Raw genomic sequence first — 5,353 nt, 5'->3', positions numbered from 1 at the left:
TGGCCTTGGCTACTCCCCCCTCAACGCGTCGGTGCTCACAAGCTTAACCCCTTGCGAGCCGCCGCTTGGGCCCCTGCTGCGGGCGGCAGGGAGCTGGGGCCCGGAATAGCCCCCTCCCAGTGATATAAGAATTATTTACTTTAAAAAGAAAAAGAGAGTAAAAAAAGTAAATATAGTGAAAAACAAGAAAGAATTTGAAAAACAGAGGCTGTTAGTTAAATCCTTACAAACAGTTAACAACACATGGCCTTGGGAGAAGGAACAGACACCATAAATACATCAAGCTGAGGCACCACAAGATAAGCTCTAGGCCAGGGGTCCTCAAACTTTTTAACCAGGGGGCCAGCGCGGATGAAGTGGCAGGCAGTCATCTGCGGCTGCTTGGTTCCCCCCCCAACCCCCGGCGGGGGGGTTCTGTAAATACCGGGGGCCGGATTGAGGACCCTGGGAGGCTGTATCCGGCCCGCGGGCCGTAGTTTGAGGACCCCTGGCTAGGAGAACCAAATAGTTAATGAAACTAAACAGAAAATTACTGGAAATATGGGTGAACTATCCTAATTAGCATACTAAAAGATCCACCCTCGAGCAAAGAGAGCCCCCTACTAACAAAGGCCCTCCCCACAGAACATGCACGGGGGAGGGGGAAAACACGACAAAAAACCCCCCCCACCTTTAAATAGAAACGCGGCTTGTAAGAACCAATGAGAATTAAGTGTGACTAAACGTAATTGTAAACAATTGTTCAAAGTGTATAAAAAGTTCTACTACGTGTTAAGAGGTGTGATAGCTTTGTGGATTTATCACTTAGTGCTCGTCTCTGCACAGACATGCAGTAAACAAATATCTCGGCTCTGTGTGTGGGTCGGCTCTCGCACACCGGGTGAAGAACCCAGATTTGTGATAACACCAGGAGATCAGAACCCCCCAGAGGACATGCCGGGAGGGGAGTGGGGTGGGGGGCCAGGGGACCCTGCGGGGATGCAGGAACGCATGGCATCCACAGTTTACAGGGCACGGATATTTATGCTTCTTAGGCAGCTATAGGCCTGAAACACTCTTCTAGAAAATGGGTCCCCTCATCTGTCTGTATAAGCGTGGATGTGGTGATGGTATTTAAAAGTTCAAATCTAAACCAACAGCTTTTTTTGTTTGTTTTGTTTCACAAAAGCACCAAAATCAAAATACCACACACACATACAAATCTGTGGCTATCTGTATCTGAACCAAAATATTGGGTCAGTGCAATTCAGTTTCTGGGTCACATTGATTTAAAGAATCAGCCACCAATATTCGAGTGAGCAGAGGTTATCTTTATTCGGCAGCACTGGGTGCATGGGGGATCGCTCCACCAAAGTCATGCACACCGAGGGGACTTTTCAGTCCCCTCTTTATACGTCACTCATACCTATTCATTAGTTTTCCAGAAAATCGTTTACATATTCATTACAATTTCAGGAACTCATTTACATATCTCACTAAACTAGTGACCATGATTTAAGTCTTTGTCTTTGCCACATTGCATAAACAACAGGAACTTAGGACCAGATAGCCTTTTTAAAGATGACAAATCCAAGGACTTGGCAATTAGTACATCCGTCATGTTAGCAATAAGGGTCCTTGGACATTTCCCAACTTTTAGATAAACATAAGTACATCATCCTATAGATAAGTGGTACATCATTCATCATTCATTCCCCCCTTTTCTAGTAACTTTTGCAAATTCTTTCGCAACTACAAAAAATCATTATGCCTTATGATCATTCTTTGACAGCACCAAACAAAACATTGAAGTAATACACATATTATTCCTAAAACTATTACAATAAGTATTATAATAAAAGCATGCTTTAACCATTCCAAATTAGGTAACGATTAAGTCAGTTTGTCCCATATAGCTTTAAAACTCCATGATAAATCGTCTTTAGTAATTTCATGCAGGATCTGCACCTTGTTCCATATCTTATGGATGTCTGTTTAATCATTCCATCCATCAGATTGGGAACAAGTATTTTGCCCTGGGTTTCCAGGACATGTTCCTCCTGTCTTGTTTGAGCTTTCCAATGAGAGTTATTATCACTTTTCATATCTACTGTGGTGGTTAGGTTTAATATTTGTAAATGAAATCTGGGACCCAACTCATATGTTTTCTTATCAAATAGGCAATATCCTCCACCATTGTTTGGCTTTTTCCAAACGTCTGGCCAGGTAGGCCATTTGTCATCGAGATAATTCCAGTTTTGAGAGCCCACCCCATACAGGGGTGTTATCAAGCCTCCTTTAGGAAGAGAGGTACATATCCAGCATTCCTTAGCTTTCGTAGCATTAACAACCATTTGCAATGTTTGAAGATGGGTATTGTTTACCCATGCTTCAGTTTCTAATATCTCTACAACAGTTACAATTAAGATCAGAATAACTTTACACAAATGTCCCTGATCCTTTTTGACAGTCCATTGTGTCTCCGGAGATTTCTTTAGGATCTAAAGAACTGTAGTTTCATGGGTCCTGCCAGGGTGACTGCCCATGATTTCTCAGGAGCTATCTTTATCTGATAGTAGTGAATCCAGGCTGGTTGTTCTCTTATCTTGACGGTGGTGAAGGTTGTGAGCAGCACCTGATAGGGTCCTTCCCATTTTTCTTCCAAAGGTTTCCCTGAAAAAGTCTTTATATTATACACATAGTCACCAGATTTAAAGGAATAGACTGGTTGATCCAACCCTCTGGCCCTTGTTCCCAACATTTGTTTATTTATAACCTTTAATTGTCCCTGGAGGGCCTTCTCATATTCACACAAATATCCCTCCCCTAACCGCCTTAAATCTTCTCCAGCAAATTGTAACTGGTACGATCTCCCATATAATATTTCAAAAGGGCTCAAATTCTCCTTTGTTCTCAGTTTAGTTCGGATTCTTAATAATGCCAAGGGAAGAGATTGTGGCCAAGTTAGATTTGTCTCTTGTCCTATTTTCGCTATCTGTTGTTTAATTAAATGGTTTATTTTTTCCACTTGCCCACTTGCTTGAGGCCTATAATGAGTGTGTAATTGCCAATCTATTCTTAATACTGCACTCACTTGTTGTATTATTTTGGCACAAAAGTGTGATCCTCTGTCAGAAGAGATTGTTGCTGGAACCCCAAAGTGGGGAAAAATTTCATTTAACAGTCCCTACGTTTCCTCTCTTATTTTATTTGTTAGACAAGGGAAAGCTTCTGGCCAACCTGAAAACGTATCAGTCATAAGTAATAAATATCGGTACCCCCCTTTTCTTGGGAGTTCAGAAAAATCAACTTGCCACTGTTGTCCTGGATAATTTCCTCTACTAATGTTCCCTAGTTTTATTCTTTTTGCTACATTGGGATTATTACGTAAACACACTTCACATTGCTGAGCCACTTGTTTTATTACAGTATATAAATTTCACCCTATCAATTTCTGATTTAGACTTTTATATAACGTATCAGATCCCCAATGAGACTTATTATGTTCTGTTAGGGCTGTGGTCCATATTAAATTTGATGGTACCACTATATGGCTATCTGCCAAATAAGCCCACTTATTTAATTTTACTTTACCATTCATGTCCTGAATTAGCTTTAGGTCTTCCTTAGAATAGTTTGTTTGCTGATCTGTACTTACAGTTTGGATTTTACCGTCTGGTATTAAGGATAATTCCTCCTTTCCCACCTCCCCTGCTACTCGTCTGGCCTCATGGTCGGCCAGGCGGTTTCCAATTTCCAAATCATTGCCTCAATGGATCATCTTATGTTCTTCCTTCCAGAATGACCCTCTTATAACACAGGGGGGCATTCCTCGAAGAGGGTCCCCCGTGGAGAGTCGGCCAAGTAATGACAATCACATCAATATGGCTACATGCCGTGCTCACTTTATTAAACAAACAGGTCATATTTATAAATTAAACCAGTCGCTCACCCAACTCTACACACAGGTGATTGGATAAAAGTTTCTGACCACGCGGGCGTCCGTTTCTCTGATCGGTGAGCATGCTGCAGGCACCTGATCAGAGTGTGCCGATCAGAGTGTGTTGATTCCGCGGTTCCCAGGACTTGCTCTGCATCTGGCTTCTTGTTTGTGCATAGCTTGTTTTCTTTCTCACACTGCTTGTTCCCAGGACAATTTAAAGCTGCTCTGCAGCTTCACCTAACAGGCCTGGGTTGTCCAACCCGGAATATCGTAACATAAGTCCTCAGTACTTTAAAAATTCCTCTACATATCCCCCTATCTTCAAACAAGAAAATAAACAGCTAAAAACATAACAACAATGATTATAACAAAGCGTATTCCTTCCATCAATAACGTCTTTAACCAACCTCTTATCCCCAGTCCTCTCAACCATTCATCGAAGGGATTATCATCAGCAAGAATATGCTTCATGTTTCCCTGCAGTTGTGACAACTTCTTGTGCATCGGTATGGAATGATCGGAAAGGTTCATACAACACATCCCTTCAAAATCCTCACAACCGTGTCCATGTGCTAATAACAAAAAATCTATTGCAGCCCTATTCTGTAATGTAGCATGCCTAACACTATCTACATCAAGCAATAATGAACTTAAAATCTGTGATGTAAGATTAAATTGTTTCTCTCCCCAGCACACTAACCTTCGCATATTCTTAGCATATAATGCAGTCATTGCCCCCAGAATAAATATGGAGGCTAGGACATTTGCTGTTAAAGACTGTAGATCGACTCGGTCATTACATGTTTCATCAAAAGTGCGCAGTGTCCTCCGTGATCTGTGAGATTGTTGAGTCATCTTTAATAAGTCTTTCATACGTGGAGCAAACAAAGTCAAACGCCCTAAATAACATGGTCCACCGACAGGATACAAAGGAATCCCTGGCCACGCTCTGTCCCCACATATCAGAAAGACTCCCGGTGGCAACTGATAACCCCCTGGTACATCTATATGGAAACCCCCAGTTTTCAATTCTCCCCAAATAGGTGAACCGGTTAGATTTTGAAACCCTGTATAAAACCCCCGTTCACCTGGACGTGTTAGCCATAACTGCCACGGGTCACCAAACCAAATTACTCCAGTGCCATTCACGGGTTAAAGTGGTGATGACATGCGGGTACAGTCTGCCATACCAGTTGCAGTTACATTAACATATTCAACAGGTACAACGCTAGCCAATAGGTCTAGCTCCTGCAAAGGTAAATGATGTGGCTGATTTAAATTCTCAATAACCGTCTTCTGCCACGCTGCATTACGCATAGAAGGCCAAACATATTGCCCATTTGGACTCATACATGTACCATTCTGATTGGAAAACAGATCCACTCTTTTAACATTCCAAAAAACATCAAAATTTGTTTCCTTCTCTTGCAG

Source organism: Falco biarmicus, chromosome W (genome assembly GCF_023638135.1).
Source record: "Falco biarmicus isolate bFalBia1 chromosome W, bFalBia1.pri, whole genome shotgun sequence".
Classification (NCBI taxonomy): Eukaryota; Metazoa; Chordata; class Aves; order Falconiformes; family Falconidae; genus Falco; species Falco biarmicus.
Note: the sequence above shows the minus strand (reverse complement) of the source record.